The sequence below is a fragment of the Rana temporaria genome, chromosome 1 (assembly GCF_905171775.1).
Source record: "Rana temporaria chromosome 1, aRanTem1.1, whole genome shotgun sequence".
NCBI lineage: Eukaryota > Metazoa > Chordata > Amphibia > Anura > Ranidae > Rana > Rana temporaria.
This window is the reverse complement of record NC_053489.1, coordinates 461,502,550-461,523,862: the sequence shown is the minus strand read 5'-3', so window position 1 is coordinate 461,523,862 and position 21,313 is coordinate 461,502,550. Positions and strand designations below refer to the sequence as shown.

The window sequence follows — 21,313 nt, the reverse complement described above, 5'->3', positions numbered from 1 at the left end:
AGTGCATAACTGAACATAATTATTTGAAGGTTGACTTTTTTTTTATTAAAAACACTTTTCTTTTATTGGTCGGATGAAATATGCTAATTTTTTGAGATAGGAATTTTGGATTTTCATGAGCTGTATGCCAAAATCATCAATATTAAAACAATAAAAGGCTTGAACTACTTCAGTTGTGTGTAATGAATCTAAAATATATGAAAGTCTAATGTTTATCAGTACATTACAGAAAATAATGAACTTTATCACAATATGCTAATTTTTTGAGAAGGACCTGTACAAGCATCAACTACTCTTTCAGTGAAACAATACTTCACTTTCCTCATGCTAGTTTAAGGCGCATGCCCCTGTGTTCTCAAGCTCTGCTTCATATTGAAAATAATTTTAGTCATAGCTAATATTGAATGTTAGCAATGCTGTTCTTTTAAAAAAAGAAGGATTGCGTGTATCGGTATAAACAATTTTTGTATGCATACGTGGTTTCCATAACGATCCCCAGTCATTTCAAATTATACCAAAAACTCAACAACATAGCATACATCATCACGGAGCAACCACAGACAAAAATCTCTGAACAGGAAAATGTTGCCAAAGTTCACTTTGTCTGTGAGTTACAAGACATGATACTCACTCTGGCCCAGGTAATGCGTTTCTGAAATGCGCTGTTTTTGCAAGGCATACGTGTTCCTGAGTTAAGGTATGACACATATACAGGTCATGTTCCAATGTATGGATCTCTTGTGTTACAGCTAACCTTAAGCTTATATTACAGCATGGGTGGGAGTACACAAACACAGGGGCTAATGATGTCTGAAACATTAATGTTCATTGGAATCTGTTCAAATTTTATTTTGTGCAATGGAAAGAAAAACACCTTAGAAAGAGCATTTGTTCAGTACATTTTCTATGCCTGCTGATACTTTTGGACATCATAATAAAAAGACATAAAGCATGAGAAGATGGCCCAGGTGTTCTCATTCCAAGCTCTTCTCACCCCAGGGCTGCTATATGAGGACACTTAAGGCATTAGTCAAAAGCTGTCATATGGATATAAATTTCAGCCATGGCTTTAAGCTTCAGGCTACAATAAATCATTTGTTATAGACTTAATTGGTAAAATTCAGGCAGCCCTGAAGTTTGTGAATAATATTTATAGCAGATGACATACAGTATGCTTTTAAAGTGCACAATGCACATTACAGTACTAGAGTGTGACAATGATCCTTAATACATTGCATGCTATCATAATATATTAAAAGTAGAAGCTTCAGTGAACTTTTTAGCTATATAGGTGGAAAAGATCAGCTTAAAGGGGTTGTAAAGGTTCATGTTTTTTCACCTTAATGCATCCTATGGGACCCCAGAAGGACGATGATCGGGGCCACTCTGTGCAAAACGAGCTGCACAGTGAAGGTAAGTATGACATGTTTGTTATTATGTTTTTTAAATATTTGAAGCTTTAGTATCACTTTAACTCAATTAATTTAATTATGTTTTTTAAATATTTGAAGCTTTAGTATCACTTTAACTCAATTAATTTAAATAGTTAATGTTGTTTCTCTATAGGGAGAAAAACCATACATACTATACATTCAGGGGCAGATCCACAGAGCGAGTACGCCGGCGTATCTACTGATACGCCGGCCTACTTTCAAATTTCCCGCGTCGTATCTTTGGTTTGAATCCTCAAACCAAGATACAACGGCATCTGGGTTAGATGACTTTGTACGCCTTCGGATCTTAGATGCAATACTTCGGCGTCCGCTGGGTGGAGTTCTCGTCGTTTTCTGCGTCGAGTATGCAAATTAACTATTTCCGACGATCCACGAACGTACGCGCGGCCGCCGCATTCTCTTACGTCGTCTCTAGTCGGCTTTTTCCGGCGTATAGTTAAAGCTGGTGTTTTGCGGCGTATATTTAGACTTGCCATGTTAAGTATGGCCGTCATTCCCGCGTTTATTTAGATTTTTTTTTGCGTAAGTCGTCCGTGAATCGGGATGGACGTAATTCACGTCTATGTTAAAAAATATGACGTCCTTGCGACGTCATTTAGCGCAATGCACCGCGGGAAATTTAGGGACGGCGCATGCGCAGTTCATTCGGCGCGGGAACGCGCTTCATTTAAATTAAACACGCCCCCTACTCGCCGATTTGAATTAGGCGCCCTTACGCCGCGAGAGATAGACTATGACGCCGTAACTTATGGCGCAAATTCTTTGAGGATTCGAAGTTTAAAAAAGTAAGTTACAGCGGCGTAGCGTATCTCCCATACGCTGCGCCGGTGCAGATCTCTGTGGATCTGCCCCTCAGTCTCTAATGATGTAAAAGACCCACAATGCTCATGCTGCCAAATGACTTAGGTAAGCTAGTCCTTAAAGTGGTTGTAAAGTCAGAAGGTTTTTTATCTTAATGCATTCTATGCATTAAGATAAAAAGCCTTCTGTGTGCAGCAGTCCCCTCAGCCCCCCTAATACTTACCTGAGCTCCATGTCCAGCAATGTCCACGAGTGTCCTGGACTCTCCCTGCTGATTGGCTGAGACACAGCAGTGGCACCACTGGCTCCGGCTGCTGTCAATCAAAATCAGTTAGCCAATCAGGAGAGAGGATGTGGGGACGAACTGAAGTTTCCTCTCTGAATAAACATACAGAGCTGCAGCTTGGCTTGGGTGCCCCCATAGTGTAGTGATATAGTGATATATTACAACACATAGCAGGCTACTTGCTGTGGGAGCACTCAACAGGAGGGAGGGGTCAGAAGCACCAAAGAGGCACCTGAGAAGAGGAGGATCCTGGCTGCCCTGTGCAAATCCATTGCAAAAGAGCAGGTAAGTATTACTTTTTTTTATAGAATAAAGAAAATTAGACTTTACAATTACTTTAAGTCACATCAGGCAGCTTGGGTGCAGCCATTTTTTAATCATGTCAAAGAACAGGTACTTTTTGGTTCAAAATAACAGCACACTTTTGTACTGCTGACTTGTGTCCTAGATAGTGTGAATTTAAATTAATAGGTATATCTTATTAAAGGGACTCTGTCATGGTAGATGTTTGGGGCTGCTATTTTTGGCCTTCTTCTATGAATTTCAGTTGCCTGGCTGTCATCCTGAAGCTTTGTACTCAATGCTTTCTGAATGAATAACATAAAATAAGTGTGGAGATATTCAGTATAACTATGTCACTTGTTAATAGCATGCATCTTCCAGGTAAGGGAATTGACGTATATAAGCAAGACACAGTGAGGAAACTATTATTTCTATTGAAAGGCTAGTAATGACATCTGTCATGTCCCTAATGACAGATTCAATCTAGGGCAGCCCAAACACGAGATGTGACAAGGGCAGAAAACTACAGCAATACACATTTTTTACTAATGTGATTTCTGTGAATACACAGCTGATTTGTTACTACAACTTAGAGAACTTTATATACCTCCCTTTTTTGCTGTTTTATTGAATAAGCAAGTAAGCAGCACCAGATAAAAAAATTCTCAGGCTGCAAAACTCAGTAGCATATAAAAACAGTCAAATATACTTTCTAAACACAATGCATAAGAATTAACAAACTAAAGCTTTTGTCAACATGCATTAATTATCTCGGTACTCCAGTACAAGAAAATGAAGGCAAACATAACACTAAAATATTACCACTGTCAATTTTAAAGGTAAATGTATGGTATGTAAAAAATGATCGTATTACTTTAAACCATATACTTCAGGCCATCACAGGAAGCCTAGAGCATCCCATGCTGACAGTCATCTGTGTTTTCATGTAATAAGTAAAATGCTATCATTATCACTGGCAACACACGTAATACACTTCTATTTATCAAACTTAGCGTTTTACATGTTTGATAAGGTAGTGTCCACCAGGTAGCCACTAATGAATAAGTTAAAAGATCAATGTATTTCTCTAAATGGCTACACAGAATTTTAAATAACAAAACCATAAATGGTAACTATTACATGTATTTAGATCAAAGTAAATCAAATGGTAATAAATGGCAACTATTAAATGTAAATCAAATGTTTTGACATTTATTGTAAATTAATTATATATACATATATATATATATATATATATATATATATATATATATATATATACACATATATTTTTGTTTTTACATATACATGTATTTTTATGTGCTTTTTAGGCAATTTGGTTATGGAAAATTTATAAAAAGTATATAGTAAACTTGTTATAATGGCAAGGCACAATATCTGTATTGTAACACTGACATTTTAGCAGGACACCTGCTGCACTGACTAGGCACAATTAAGACAAGAGGTCACTTACAATATAATTCACGCTCCTCTTCTCATTGCTTGCAGCAGGACCGTCTTGAATTCAACAGGGAAAGCCAAAACCTGAAGATTACAATAAATAAAAAGGGAAAATCAGAACCATCGGAGCTTCTTGCTGAAGATCTCTAGCCAGCCACTTGCTGATTTCTGTGAGTCTCCTAAGCTGCAGTGTAGCGGTCTATAAATATTGACCCTAACACTTGCTCAGTACTTTACTTGCTCATGGAACAGGTCTGTGTTACCGTACACCATGGTAATACTCAGATGAAGTTCTCAGCTGCTCAGACAAAGCAGTGGATTGGCTCACTATCCTCCAACAGAGTGCCTGCCTGGAAATACCATTTCACTGCCAGCTATACAGATGCTGTATGCCTTTCCAGGGGCCCAAATCAGGAGAAGGAATGAAACATGCATGCTCACCTTTTAAAGGGAAATAACTGAATCAACCTTTAGTGCAAATATCACTAGCACAGAACAGCAGATGTCAGAACATGGTATACTGCTTTGCCTCCCACGCTGCCTAAAACCTAAAGTCTCAGGCGAATGAATAGTATTTGATTCCATTGCTGTCTTTTGGTACCCATGCAGTGAACTGGGAGGGCTTAGGGGAGCTGGGCAACTTGCCCACTAGAGGTAATGTTCCAGATTTTAGTTTAAAATAAAATAGAAGTCTAGTCTGGTATTTTCCAACACATGCTCTATAAATTGTATATAATGCCAGTACAAGATGACTGGCACTTGCTACTTTACTTGAACAGGTGGCATGAGGCACTGCTTTTCATTCTGCCAAACCACTTCATACAAAACAATTTCTACTATTTTTGTGCAGCACAAAGAATGTATTCATTTATTCTGATATTTAGAATGATTAAATCCTGCTTAATCATAGTATATATTTTCAAATCCATATATAGGTATTTAGGAATTGGATTTTTTTTTAAATTATCATGGATGTTACGTTAAACAAGGGGTGGCCAACCAGTGGCCCGGGGGCCACATGTGACACGCCCTCTGATGTGGCCCGCGACTTCCTGCTCTGCAATGGCGGGTTGGCAAGTCCAGATCGCAGGTTGCCGAACCGTCATACCACAACATCAGTGTTGTAAATGAAGCTGGTGGTAGAGGAAGAAAAAGGCTGCGGAGTAGAGCCCCATAAGCCGATGCTTCCTGTACAGCGCCGGCTTTTGCCACAGGCGGAGTCTATTGCAAAGTTCAGCTAACCTTCAGGATAGACATAGGTGCACTACGCTGCACCCGCGGTGAGGGTAAACTGCAGCACATCAGTGTGAAAGCAGTCTTGGGCCCTTTTCACACGATCGGCCCTACCCAATCGGACCCTAAAATCACCTCTACAGAGCGGCAGATGTAAACAGACTTGTGTCCCTTTAAGCCCGCCTACCGATCCTCTAAAAAAAAAAGAAGGGAATTTGTCCCCTTCCATCGGGGCGGATCAGATCGGAGGGTCTATAGAATAGCCGTGACCTGTCATTCGCCTGCTCCGATCATTGTGGCCCGTGACTGGTTACCAAGTTGCTTAAGTGGCCCTCGCTCTTCAAAAGGTTGGGCACCCCTGCTTTAAACCATTAATAACAGTTATGATTTTTAAATTAAAATATTATATATGTTACACTCACCTGCTCTGTGCAATGGCTTTGCACAGAGCAGCCCCAAACCTCCTCTTTTGGGTTTCTCTGCTGGCAATGTCCACTCCTTCTTTTCAGTGTCTGCCCCCAAAGCAAGCAATTGCTATAGGGACAGACGTGTGGGCTCACTCTTTAGCCAGACTCTGTGTGTCTATAGACACACAAATCACGTTGCTCAGGCCCCATCCCCTGCTCCCTCCTTACAATATTTGATTGACAGCAGTAGGAGCCAATGGCCTGAGCCAGTGAGGAGAGAGAGAACAGTAATGCTGCTCTTGAGCACAACACTGCACCAAAATTGGGCTTTAGGTAGGTATTTAGGGGGGTCTAGAGGATTAAAGTGGTTCTAAAGGCAGAAGTTCATCTTTTTTTTTTCTAAATAGGTTCCTTATAGCTACTGCATTGTTGGTTGACTTACCTTTTCCTTTGATTTCCCTTCTAAATGTTTTTTTTTCTTTGTTTGAATTTCTCACTTCCTGTTTCTCTTCAGTAAGCTTGCCCCCATCATCCGAGCGGTGGAAAGTCATTTAGAACAGCTTACTGAACACCTCACTGAGGAGAAACATGAAGTGAGAAATTCAGGCAAAGAAAACAAAGAAAAACAACATTTAGAAGGGAAATCGAAGGAAAAGTCAAGTGAACCAACAATGCACTAGCTTAAAGGAATCTATTTATAAAATAAAAAATGCACCTTTACAACCCCTTTAAGATAAAAAACCGTCTGTGTGTAGCAGCCCCCCTAATACTTACCTGAGCCCCATCTCAATACAGCGATGTTGCACAAGAGCCTCAACTGTCCGGTACTCTCCTTCCTGTGGCACTCACTGTTGTCAATCAAAGTCAGTGAGCCAATGAGGAAAGAGAGGGGGTGGGACCAAGCCATGGCTCCATGTCTGAATGGACACAAAGAGCAGTGGCTCGGCTTGGGTGCCTCCATAGCAAGCTGCTTACTGTGGGGGCAGGAGGAAGGGGCCAGGAGCACCAGCGAGGGACCCGAGAAGAGGAGGATCCAGGCTGCTCTGTGCAAAACCACTGCACAGAGCAGGTAAGTATAACATGTTTGTTATTTTTAAACAAAAAAAAACAAGACTTTATTATCACTTTGTTCTTGGTAAGGGGGCATTTACGTAAAAACCTTTAACCTTTACAATGACTTCCAGTTTGCAAAAGGAAAATTATAGCTACAGTATTGCTCAGATAGACATACACATTGCAATCTAAATGTAAAATGTCTGTATAATCTTCATTACATTTATGATAACTATAATCTAAGGACCAACCTAACCAATATATTGTATTTGTATACAAATAGGCTCAAAGAAGTTAGTAGATTGCAAAGCAGGTTGCACAACTAGATTTTAATATGTACAATGTGCCTAACTCATTCTGTACACAAGAAGCATTAATCACAACTGACGTCACGAAAAATGTGCTTAGTAAAGGAAAAAATACTATGCTATTCACTATTTGACCCAAACAATACATGTAGATCATATAATTAGCAAAAAATGCAGTGTTCAGCAAATTATCAATATTTTATTGAAATTTTAAGGGCTTTACTTCAGGTAAAAGCACAGAAATGTTTACAATTCTAAAGGCTTACTGGACAGTGGTTTTCCTTTCTATAAATGTTTTTTATGTGCCCTATGAACTTACTAGAAAAGTTGACTACTTCAACATGAGTAAATTCCCTAGTACAGTCCCCTCCCTCCTTTCACATCATAGCCCTCTCCTGTTCTAGGAGGGTTGCCAGCCTGTGCTAACAAAACGTATCTGCTCCTCACCTCCCTACCTGTGTCACAGTCAGGGGTCAGGCTTGGAGACCAGTAGCTATAGCAGTAGAGAGGCCCCCACTGACCAGCTTGATAAGTTACTCACCCGGGTTCACCAGCAACCCAGGGTCCAGTAACAGATATAGCAGGTAAGAATGAAGCAGATGCATAGTCAGTAAACAAGTTAAATGTAGGTAACCAGTAGTTGCAGGCTGAGATCAAGAAGAAGCATAGTCAAGGAACAAGCCAAAGGTCGTTAACGAATGGTAGCGAAGATACAGATGACAGCCGGACTGACAAGAGCAAGATATTGGATGGAAAGAACACAATAATCTGGCAAGCAGGAAGTACAGAGACATGGCTTAAATTATGAAGTTTATGGGAGAAGCAACGAGTTCAAGGTTCATGAGAAACAAGACATAAAACAAGGCTGCCTAAGTAATCAGGCAGGAAGCTGTCCAGAATCTCAGTTGGCTCAGCAAGAAGGGTTACTGCCAGTCTTTTGGATATACAGGTGAAACTCGAAAAATTTGAATATTGTGCAAAAGTTCATTTATTTCACTAATGCAACTTAAAAGGTGAAACTAATATATGAGATAGACTCATTACATGCAAAGCAAGATAGTTCAAGCCGTGATTTGTCATAATTGTGATGATTATGGCTTAGGCCCCGTACAGACGAGCGGACAGTCTGATGAAAACGGTCCGCCGGACCGTTTTCATCGGACGTGTCCGCTGGGAGATTTCGGTCTCATGGCTGTACACACCATCAAATCGAAATCCGCGCGGACAGAGAACGCGGTGACGTAGATGACACCAATGTTCTCTATTGCGCGAGTTCAATGCTTCCACGCATGCGTGGGATTTCTGTCCGCTGGTTAGATGTACTAACCAGCGGACATGTCCGCCGGACAGCTTCCCAGCGAACATGTTTCTTAGCATGCTAAGAAACATTTGTCCGATGGAAATCTGTCCGCTAGCCTGTACACACGATCGGATCTGTCCGCTGACACTGGTCGGCGGACCAGTTTCAGCGGACATGTCCGGTCGTGAGTGTACGAGGCCTTACAGCTCAGGAAAACCCCAATTCCACAATCTCAGAAAATTTGAATATTACTGTTATCTGTTATCGGCGAGAATGAAACCCGCGAGGCCCATCGCGGGAGCCAGCACCAAGCTGGCTCGCTCATCGGAAAAGGAAAAAGGTGTTTTCCCCTCTATCCATGTGTGACAAGGCATTGCTTACATTGAGCGACAATGTCCTCTTCAAAGAGAGGGGATACTGTCGCTTCTTTCTCGCACCCGCTGCAAGAGGATAATGTGTTTTCCCACTTCAGCGAGCGCGAGATGTACAGCCTGCAGTGCCAAGCACCAGCGACGGGATCGCGCTGGAAACACAATCTCTGGCGCAGGTACTGTAAGCATGCATATGTACTCAGTACTTGGTTTGGGCCACTTTTGCAGCAATTACTGCCTCAAATTGTGATGTGGCATGGAAGCTATCAGCCTGTGGCACTGCTGAGATGTTATGGAAGACCAGGATGCATCAATAGCAGCCTTCAGCTCTTCTGCATTGTTCGGTCTCATGTCTCTCCTCTTTCTCTTGGCAATGCCCCATAGATTCTCTATGGGGTTCAGATCAGGCGAGTTTGCTGGCCAATCAAGCACAGTAATCCCACGGTCATTGAACCAGTTTTTGGTGCTTTTGAGAGTGTGGGCAGGTGCCAAGTCCTGCTGGAAAATTAAGTCAGCATCCCTATAGAGCTTGTCTGCAGAAGGAAGCATGAAGTGCTCCAAAATCTCCTGGTAGATGGCTGCGTTGACCCTGGACTTAATGAGGAACAGTGGACTAACACCCAGCAAATGACATGGCTCCCCAAATCAACACAGACTATGGAAACTTCACACTTGACTTCAAGCATCTTGCAGCGTGTGCCTCTCCATTCTTCCTCCATACTCTAGGTCCTTGGTTAACAAATGAGATGCAAAATTTGCTCTCATCAGAAAAGAGGACTTTGGACCACTGAGCAACAGTCCAGGTCTGTTTTTCTTTAGCCCAGTTAAGGTGCTTCTGACGTTGTTTGTTGTTCAGGAGTGGCTTGATAAGAGGAATATGACATTTGAAGCTCATGTCCAAGATCCGTCTGTGTGTGGTGGCTCTTGACGCACTGACTCCAGCCTCAGTCCACTCCTTGTGAAAGTCCCCAACACTTTTGAATGACCTTTTCCTGACAATCCTCTCCAGAGATTCTCACAGGGGGGTGGGCCGGATCATACCCATATGTTCACCCGATGTAACCAAAAAATGAAAAAAGGTTCCACATAGTCTGATATCGTTGATAAAAAGAGTATTTATTAAAATAAAGATTAGGGTCAAAATCATCCAACCCCAAATGATGTCTCTTTAGACGAAAGGCATCGGGATGAGCCCTGCAAATGTCATTGTGTTATCCCACAGTTACTTCTTCAAGCGCTTTTATACCTACACAAATGTGAATGTTCCTAATCTTCATTTTAATAAATACAATTTTTGCACTTTTACCTGTTATTAATTGTTGGCAATTGTCTTTTGCTGTGCTGGCTGCTGTGTACCATTTAGAGTGACAGCGCAGTATCTCACTTTCACTTTGTCTTAAAGCAGAGCTAAACTGGATCCAAGCACCGCAAGCCAAAAACACTATTTGATGCATTTTTAATTTTCAAATCAATCTCACTTGTCCATCTATATCTCCATGCTTTATTTTGCTGAGAAAAACACCTTCTAGCATTTCTGGCTGTGGCCATCTTGAGAAAGAGAAGGTGATTTGATCCAAACAATAAATGATTCATATAGCATTTACTTGTTGGCATCCATATGCAATTAGGCCAGTCCTGCAAGCAGAAGGGTGTCTTTAGACGAGATAACCCCTCCTCCACTTCCCCCCCAAGATTTCTGAGGTATATGAAATGATGTTGCCTAGGCCTGGAAAGTAACTGAAGAGATGTAAACAAAACAGTTTAAATCAAGTAAATACTATTTATTAATGCTAGCAGCATAAGGATTAAAAATAGTTAATGTTGATTGACAGAGTTTAGTTATGCTTCGCTTTAAAAAGAACCAATAGTGCAGACTCCTGGACCAGACAAATCACTCACAGCTTCACAATGCTGACTGGAAGTTTTGATGCCTTCGGAAACCGACTACAGATTTTTGAGAACTACACCTCAACTAGACATGTGCATTCGTTTTTGTCCGAATGCATTTTCGTCCGAATTTTGGGGATTTTCAGGTTAGTTTTAACAAACGATAACGGATGCGCAGAATCCAAAATCCGAAAGATCCAACATAAAAAAATGCTTTATTTTTGTTTTGTTGCAACAACAGTTCGATATAGATAGAAGATTCGACATGACTGTGACAATAGCGATCTGTATCTATTGAATCTACGGTCGATTGTGCCTAACCTATCTCTAGTACAAGATTATTTGACATAGAGAGAAAAGATTCAACATTATAGAGACATGAAAATTTGACGAAGCAGCTAAAAACATAAGATCGCTGCGAGCGGACATTTATGGTCAAATGCCCTGCCTATATGCTATAGAAGAATTCTAATGTTGGTTGACTAGGAATAATAATTAATAATTATAATTATTACTAGTCATACAACATTAGAATTCTACTGTAGCTTGTGGGCCGAGCATTCGACCGGAAATGTACGATTGTGGCGTCGTACAGTTTAGCTGATTCGTTGAATCTTCTTAGAACATTCGACAGACACCATAAGCCTTCAATTGACAGATTTGACCTTAATTCAGATTTTTGGATGAATGCATTTGTTAACGAAAAAAATATAAATAAAAAAAAATTTGGGGAGTAACTAAATAAATGTATTTTTCGGACGAAACCGAAATTCCGAAACAAAATATTTCAGTGTGCACATGTCTAACCTCAACCCAGAAGACTGGCATCCATTAGGGTAATTTTTCAAAATAAGGGAAATTAACCCGATAATGATTAAAACAAAGATGAAATGGTTCAGAGATGTAACTGAATCATCTTGTCTAAATAAGACTGGACTTGTCCCATGCAATGAGGATGTTCTGTTGCAAAGTTCTGGAGCGGAACTGAGCAAATAGAACTGTTTTGAAGGTGGACATCATCAGTCCTAGCACATGCATGCAGTTGCACAGGGAAGAACAAAGCTGACAAACTTGACTTGACTTTGGAACTTCTCCTGGGGCAGAAAGACCTTTGCATTAAAAATATCCAGGAGAAGGCCAAAGAATGCCAAATGTGACAGAATAAAAGAAGAATTCTTGATTTTCATATTCTATTCAAAGTTGTTCAAGGTCTGCAGTGTGAATGACACTGGAGTCTAAGGTCAGAAAGGTCTGTTCATGAAGCAACAAATCATCCAGATATCCAATGACTGGAATACCTCTGAGATGAAGTCCCAAAGCTGGTGTGAGTACCTTTGTCAACACTCTCTGTGCTGTGGAAAGATTGATGGCAATGGCTCCTTATAGTAGTTGTCTCCAATGTAAAAGTAAAAATATTGATGTAAACTGGAAAGATAGAAATGTGTAAGTATGCATCCTTTATGTCAATGGATGCAAAAAAGTCTCCGAGATGAAGGAAGGTATTAAATGTCTGAATAAATTCAGACCAAAGCTTTCAAGGGGGTACAAATATGTTGTTTCAGAACTATAAACAGGTTTAAGTGAAAACTATGAAGCTTTTCATTTGGAGGAACAGGAACAATAAATCTCTGGTTCAATAATACCTGCATGGCTAAAAGAAGTTCCATCCAACATTGCTGAGGCGGCATGGGGGCAGACTTTGAAGTCCCAGAAGTCGAGGAAATGGAAGAAGGCTTGTGAGTCTGGGAACTGGCTGACCTGACATGGAAGAACGAAAGGAAAGGTTGCTGATGCAGGATGAGAATGTGTTGACCTGTGCCACTGATCCCTAATTTTACAAAACTGGGCGAGTACTCATACTGGTTTCATCCAGTGAAGAGGCAAAAGGTGGTTTCCTATGAAGAATAGGCATAACAAGCCCTTCCTACACTGTTGCTCTGCCGACCAACATTTTTAGTCATTTCGCTCAGCCAGTCTGAAAGGGATGGCTGGATAGGACACATCTGCTATCTAATACAACATTGCACCTAACATTTCACTCAATCGTCATTTGGTCAACACAATCAATAAAGTGAGGTTCAACATCAGCAACCACCTGATCCCTGCTGAGAGATTTAGAACAAGTCAGTCAAGATTAAAATGCTCATCACACTAAGTACAGTAGATGGACCAAAAATGGACCAAAAATGTGCTTCCAACTTTTTGTCAGTAGAATCCTTAGAGGATCAAGTGTTTTTAATAGAAATGGTCAGAGTCTTGTTAAGGCAAGACACTAGAGAGTCAACCTTGGAAGGTGTAGACCATTTTTTGAGAAAATTGATCTGTCTGAGTGTCTAGAACCGTTTAGGGACAAGGAATCGATTGTTTCCCAAGCTTTGTAAATAAGTTTGTCGTATAGGGAAAGAAGAGCAAACACCTTTGCAGTATGTTTATGTTAATGAGAGTCAAAGCTAGATGCTGTGGCAGGTGAAGTATTGGTGATATTTTCTAAATGTAATGGGGAAGGAACAGTCATGATTAAGAAACAGTTTGCATTTGTTACAGTGACACAAGCGCTGACTGTTTATAGGGTTACTTCCTCTTTCAGGGATGGAAAAGATGCAGTGTCCAACAGTGAGTCCACTGAAGATTCCCCGACAGAATCAGATACATTTGAATTCCTTGGTGTATTAAAGATGGGCTTTTTGACTCTTGCAAATAGGAGGATCAACATGATTCTAGACATTAAACCTTCGGTAACAGATGAAAAAACATTCATAGGAAGAAAAGGACAGGGATAAACATGGCGGTGATGGCGTTAGCGTGTAGGACAAGTGTCCTTGTTTTCGGAGCGGTATCTTTTGCTGTAAGTCTGGCCAGTCTACCTTGATTTTACTGTGTATGCTATATTGATGTATTTGATTTTATTATATTTTAAATAAATAATACACTATATTAGCACTTTGTGGGCTCCCCTTGGTGAGCTTTTCGATTAAGGCATGTTTCCAGCTGATCTCTCAATTTAAAGCTATATATTTGCACACCTCTGGTGAGTGTATAATTGAGCTGTATCTGAATCACTGGACAACATTCTAAGCACATGTTGGACATTCACTTTTTATGAAGGACTTCTTTCTATATATTTTTATTTTGGGAGTATATCACTTTTTTAGATTTTTTATACATATATTTTTGTTGATTAATTTATATACTATATAGCGCTGCACTTACAGGGGAAAAATAGAATGGAGACTGTGGCAAACTTGTCAGAATGGTTGATAATGCAGAAAAGAGCCATGATGCAGCAAAGTATGCAGCATTTTGTGTCTTCATAAAGCCACTGCAGCAAAAAAATCTAGTACGGATAGGTGGCACTGGTGAGCACTGATAGGTGGCACTGATGGGCCATAGATTTTGACTAATGCCGCGTACACACAACCGTTTTTCATGACAAGAAAAATGAAATTTTTTAACTTGGTCATTAAAAACGATTGTGTGTAGGCTCCAGAGCATTTTTTTCTCAATGTGAAAAATGGGCATTAAAAATTTAGAACATGCTGTAAATTTTTGTGTTGTTTTTCACGTCGTGAAAACGATTGTGTGTAGGCTTTAACGGCAGGGAAAAAAACGCACATGCTCATAGGCAAGTTATGAGATGGGAGCACTCGTTTTGGAAAAAAATTTAGTTTGTAATGGAGATAGCACATTCGTCACGCTGTAACAGACTGAAAAGCACGAAGACTGAAAAGCACGAATCGTCTCTCACCAAACTTTTACTAACACAAAATCAGCAAAAGCAGTCCAAAGGGTGGCGCCATCCGAATGGAACTTCCCCTTTATGGTGCCGCTGTATGTGTTGTACGTCACCGGGCTTTGCTCAAGCATTTTTTTTCCACGATCGTGTGTATGCAAGGCAGGCTTGACAAGAATCACGTTGAGAAAAAAGTTTTTTCCATAACATTAAAAACGGTCGCGTGTACGCGGCATAACACTCTGTACAAGATTTTTTTGCTGCTGTGGCTTTCTGAAGACACGGAATACCACATACTTTTTCCCATTACGGCTCTTTACAAACCATTCTAACAAGTTTGCCACAGTCTCCAGTTTAATTTTTTTCTCATAAGTGCAGCAATATATAGTGATTACATACCACCAAAACAAAGCTCTATTTGTGTAAAAAACAATATAAAAATGTAATTTGGGTACAGTGTTGCATGACTGCGCAATTGTCATTCAAATTTTAAAAACTGAAAATTGGCCTGGGCAGGAAGGGGGTGAAAGCGCCCAGTAGGCAAGTGGTTATGGAGACATCAGGCGTCTAGTGCACTCTGTTGAAGCTGAGTGAGCACAGGCTGTGCATGATTATCTTCTCCCTGGGCACTGATATATGGCACTTGTGGGCACTGATGGGCATTGATGGGCAGCACTGATGGGCATTGATGGGCAGCACTGAGGAGCAGACACTGATGGGCACTGAAAGCCAGCACTGACTGGCATCACTAATGGGCACTGATTTGTGTCACCGATGGGCACTGCTGGGTCCTTACTGTAATCAGGGCACTGATGATGAGTACCCTGATTACCTGTTCTGGTCTCCCCTGCAAGGAGCTGCCGCTGATTGTCTCTCTTCGCCACACGCTCTGTCAGTGTGAGGCGAAGAGAGACCCTGATTACCTGTTCTGGTCTCCCCTGCAAGGAGATGCCGCTGATTGTCTCTCTTCGCCACACACTCTGTCAGTGTGAGGCGAAGAGAGACGACAAATGTCATTTGCACATTTACATGTGACCAGCTGTGATTGGACACCGCCGATCACATGGTTAAAGAGCCACGTCATCAGCTCTTTGCCGAGATCGGGGCTGCGCCGAGAGGGCGCTGTGATATGACATCATTTGACGGTGTGTGGGCGTCAAATTAAATCAATATAATATTAATTTAATTAATATTTTATTAAATCAGTTTAAAAATATATATTTAGAAAATGTCAGCCCCCGCACCTGCAATAAAATGATTGCGTTATATATATATATATATATATATATATATATACCGGTATATTAGGTATCGCTGTGCACACTGGAATGAAAGCAATAATTCTAGGGCAAACATTCAATGTTAACTATAAATTAATGGGATTTTAAAGATTCACTTATGAACAATTTTGTGTTTTTCACTGTTTTATAGACACGCACAATTTTCAGGCTTAATATATTTGGTACCCATTTACTGAACGCAACCACATCTTTTATAATTTACCAAAAAATGGGATATTATATTGTGTTTGTGTTAACTTGCAATTTGAGTTTCAATAATTTTTACTAAAAATATAGATTTCCTCAACAGTAGCACAATAATTGTGTGACAAAAACTGCAAGTGACGCCAATTTACTGTAAAGGGTCCCTGCTTTCAGAAAATATGCTATGTTTTGGAGGTTTTAAGTAATCTTTAGGTCAAAAATGTCCATTTTAACATGTGAAATAAATGAAAAAATATCTCCATCCAAACTGGACCCTGAAAAACTTTGATGATGGACAGCCAAGCACACAGACAGTGACATGGACACCAAAAGATTCCTGCCTCCTATAAACAGATAAAATAATCAAATCACCACAGATTTAGGAGAAAAAAAAGGCACATTTAAGTTGTGTCCTTATCAGTCAGCGATTTGTTAGGCCCCTTTCACACGGGGCGGATCAGTAATAATCCGCCTCCGTATGCTCCGTAGGCTCACACTGTGCAGGGATCACCCTGCCTTTTCTCCGCTCTCCCCTATGTCCGTGTTCATCCGATCCGCTCTGCAGATGGAAGAAAAAATAGGGTTTTCTTCCATCTGCAAAATCGGATCCTTGCGGAGGCGGATAATTATGGGTGTCAGCGAATGTTCATCCGCTGACACCCGCAATCACATAGGGACCAATGTATGTCCCTTTTTCATCCGCAAACGGATGGATGAAAAAGCGGACAAACGGTCCGCACGTGTGAAAGGGGCCTTAGAGGGGGTGATGTGGGGGAGGGGAAGCTTAGAGCACAGCTTTAGAGAAATATAACACAGAAACATATACACAATGCTTTATGGTATCTATTTTAATTACCTGCAAAAAAGCATTAATAAAGCTACTACACTGTCATAGAGATAAATAATAATAATAAAAAAAAGAGCATGCAGTATATTTTTTTATCATTGAAAAAGACAAAATGTGCTTATAATATTAAAACTGTATGACTTAGCAGCTGCCAGCTATAGCTAGGATTCTTAGCAGTTCTTTGGGTTGCTGTTTAGAGCAGTAAATTATTTCTGCATATCACATGCTAATTTTGGCCACAATGAAAACACATTTAATAAGCCTCATCCTGCATGTAATCGTTTCATTGCAGGAGATGATGGTTGTACACAGCCAACAGGTGCGGTAATGATTCCTACTTAAATAGATGGCTTGGTATTTTAGTGACATGCAGGAATCTCATATTAGGCATACTGAATCATGGTACAAATAAATAAGTAAAGACATAAGCATAACTTAAATGCAAAAGTTTTTTTTTTATTTTTTTGCAATTTTTATTTAGTGGAGAGGGATTAGAATATATGCCAGGTTTTTATTGGTGTCTGTAGCCACTTTAGAGAGATCCACAGTCTATTTGTGCTGTTTACCGTTATCGTCAATATTGATGTTATAAGAAAATCCCACATTTTGGGTTGTCCCCAGAGCAGGAATAGAGGGGACATTTTCTCATAAGGACACTAGTTTAGATGACCTTGGTGGAGACCAGGTTTTCCTTCACTTTGGAGGAATTTCCTTTCACTTCCTGTTTTGGCTTTAAGACAAAATGGGGAAAAAGAAAAAAAAAGTTTTGTCTTTAGTTTTTCTTAAGTGCGTTTTTTAAAATATACATATACAAAGTCAATATACCGTATTTATCGGCGTATAACACACACTTTTTAAACTTTTAAAACTTTTTAAACTGTGCCTGCGTGTTATGCTCCAATATTTTTTTTTATTAACGGGGGGCGGGGACCGGGCGGTCTGCCCCGGGTACCACCCATTGGGAGGGTTTCGGGCTGGCTGCCCTACCTCTCCTGGCCCTGGGACAGCGATGCCATACTTTAAACAGTTAAGAAACTATTACTGCCAGCCCTTTCTCATAAAACGCTCCTGCTGTGTCAATTTCAATGTAAATGGGAGCCTGTAATACCTCAAGTAACGCCGCTCGTTCTGGCCGCTCTTCTCCTCTCCCCCGCCTCCTCCTCGAATGAAGCTTTTTATTGGAGGAGGAGAGCGGTCATGTGACCATCAAAAAAACAGCAGAGGAGAGTCACATTACTGTGTCCACGAGAGAGCGGTGTTAATTGAGGTATATAGAAGCTTTTATTTACAATGAGAGTGACACAGGAGGAGCGGTATATGACAAAGGGCTGTGTCTTAACTTTTTAAAGTATGCTGGCAGTGCTGTCCCAGGAGACTGGGGTCTCCTGTCAGTGCAGGGGCTTTATAATGAAAGGAGTCTGCATACTGTGCAGGGGGTCCATGTACTGTGCAGGGAAAGGAGTGTGGGTGCTGTGCAGGGGGTCCATGTGCTGTGCAGGGGGCTGTGGAAAGCTTTTTTCTTGAAACTTCCCTCTTAAAATTACAGTAACTAATTTTGACAGAACATATTATAATGGTTATCATTTATCAAAACCAAGGCTCATCACTAACTTGGTTTAGGTACAGCATCCCACATGCCTGTCCCTGAACTAGCACTTGTTCTGTGACTACTGCTTTCACCATACAGTACAATTTAGTGAAGTAAACTGAAAGACAGAAGAACTCACAATGAATAAATGACATACAGCATATTCTAATCCTAGGGCCGTCCTAGTAGGGTCCATTCATGAGGGCAGCGTCTGTTCTGATTATCAGAGGATCCATGAACAGATTCCCTGCAGAACAGAACAGATGAAACTTCTTTAGCGCCTGTGTAATTTCTGTACAGGTGCTATTCTAAATTTAAAGGGGGATGAGAGAGTTAGTTAGCTCTCATCCAGTTGATTTGTTCAAATTGGGCCTCTGCTTTGGCTGGGCTGTACTGTGGGTCCATTCTGTTGTTTCCAGGGTGCTATACCACCCTGGAGCGACAGGTGGCGCCAGTGGAGTCCAGGCTAGGGTGCCTCTTGCCAGCAGCCAATGGGGAGGGAGTTTCCCTTGTGGGGCATGCTGGGGGTGGGTACTTCTGGAGCAGACACCATTAGACGGGGGTCTTGTTCCGGGTGTGGCGCCCACCTTCAGGGTGACCACACATCACGGTTCCCCGGCGAGATGGCCTACCGGGCCAGGGTGCGTGTGCCACGCGGTGTTCCTGGTTCCGGGACCATGTTGGCCCGGAACATTTGAAGCTGTGGCGGGGCCCCAGTGATCAACTGGGTCCCCAAATTCTGAGGAAAGATCCCAAGCGAGGTAGCTGTTCGGTGGGGAGTCAGCCTGAGGAGAGCCAAGAGAGGCAGGCAATCCAATAGGGCCTCGACAATCCATCGGGGATCAAGGTAACCGGACACTGAAAGGTTGGATGTCAGCAACCTGTCAGTCAGTAACCCAATTGAGAACTACCTGAGGGAGATTCAGGCCTAAATACTACTGAGGAGGATTTTCTTCCATGATCCACGTTTTAGGGAAGGGTCTGTGGCAGAGACTTGTTTTCCCTCAAGGTTCCGAGTGATACCCTGGCTGCCAGATCGGTGTGAGAGGCCTGTCCAGGTACACTATACCCACTCCGGCTGGAGTGGCGACGAAAGTAAAGTGTCGTTGAAAGCAGGACTGCTTTCATACTGTTGGGCCTGAATCTGCTATTTCTCCTCCTCTTACATCTCCGCTGTCTACCTCAAGTTTTACTGTTTACCGTGTTGGGTAAAATAAAAGCACAATAAAATACACCTGCTGTTTGGACATTCCATCATTGCTGCTCTCATCATCTACCCCTAGACGCTCACAGAGGTAACGCGCCATCCCAATCTATAACCAGCGGGTCCTTCGGGGGTGAGCGCTACACTTCTCTGACATCAATGTCAGTTCAGTCTTTTTCCTCCTTCTTGAAAACAAAGCTTAACTGACATATGTTAGGTCTATGGGCCGGCAGATGTAAACAGATATGTATCTGTTTATATCCTTTTACCTCAGATTCATTATGTTTAGGTTTGAAAAACTGGAAAAGGCCACAAATTGGAGGTAATCAAATGTAAATGTATGCACATCTACCTTCCTGTAGACTAACATTTAAGCTTCTAATCAGATCTGCCCAAAAAAACTGACAGATGGATCTGAGCGGAACAGCTTAGTGTGACAGATGTGTAAAGGGGGCCTAAGACTAGCAGAATTTGAATCCATTGATTCACAGCTGTAAAGGGTCTAATAAAACAAGAATAAAAAAAATGAATGAATAAAATCATATCCCCTGCTTAACGCTATCCCTTTCCAAGCTCACTTAATGCCCCATGCACACTGGACATTTCATTATGGTGCATGAGACTCTAGAACAGAGGTGCCCAACCTTTTGAAGGCCGAGGGCCACTTAAGCGACTTAGTAACCAGTCGCGGGCCACAATGAGCAGAGTGGGCAGATGACAGGTCTGTGTCCAGTCTGCATATGCAAAGCAGAAACAGCCCAATCTACTCTATGGGCCCTCTGATCCAATCAGTATTTTTTTTAGCAGATCGAATTGGAGGTAGGCAGGTGTAAACGGACAGAAGTCTGTTTACATCTGCCGCTCCATAGAGGTGATTAGAGGGTCCAATTGGGTCGGACCGATCATGTGAAAGAGGCCTAAGACTGCTTTTACACTGATGGCCTGCAGTCAATTGCGGCGCAGTGTACCTGTGGTTTTCCCGCCGGTTAGCTGCACTTTGGTATAGACATCTATTATATTCTGCAGGTGTAGTGAACTTTCTGAAAAGTCGCTTGCTTCCTCTACCGCCAGCTTCATTTACAACACTGATGCTCTTGGATGGCAGGTTGGAAACCTGCAATCTGGGCTTGCCAACCAGCCATCCCAGAGCAGGAGGTCGCGGGCCACATCACACTGGTTGGGCACCCCTGCTCTAGAACTTAGCTTCGGCTGGATGGTAAAGGTGCACTAGACAGCCCCACTTCTGGTAGGCTGTCAAACTCTATGAGAGTCTGACAGCTGCTGTGGCTGGATGGGGTTGAAGGGTACTTACTTCTATTTAGTGCAGAATGCACCCAGGGATGAATGTCTCAAACACATTGTGTTCCAATGCATCCATTTGTCCCTGGGTGCATACTACCCTAAATGTACGTACTGCTATGTGCACCTCCCAGCCCTGTCCAGCCACAGCAGCGGTCAGGCTCTCATAGAGTTTAGCAGGCTACCGGCGAGGGCTGGACCTTGCATCTGTGTAGACATGTGCATTTGTTTTCATTAGAATGCATTTTCGTCATTTAACAAACGATAACGAAAGTGCAAGAAACGAAAACCGAAAGATCCGACATAAAAAATGCTTTA

General features: G+C 41.6%; 1 protein-coding gene across 6 annotated transcripts in view; it reads right to left on the bottom strand.

Annotated features, from left to right (window-relative positions):
- Window positions 1-21,313, bottom strand: part of BMPR1B (bone morphogenetic protein receptor type 1B) — a 638,082-nt gene that overhangs the window by 274,271 nt on the left and 342,498 nt on the right. For all 6 annotated transcript variants that reach the window (XM_040328038.1, XM_040327997.1, XM_040327989.1 and 3 more), the window contains one exon: window positions 4,298-4,368. The gene's annotated coding sequence lies outside the window, so the exon portion shown is untranslated. The remainder of the gene's footprint in view (window positions 1-4,297; window positions 4,369-21,313) is intronic.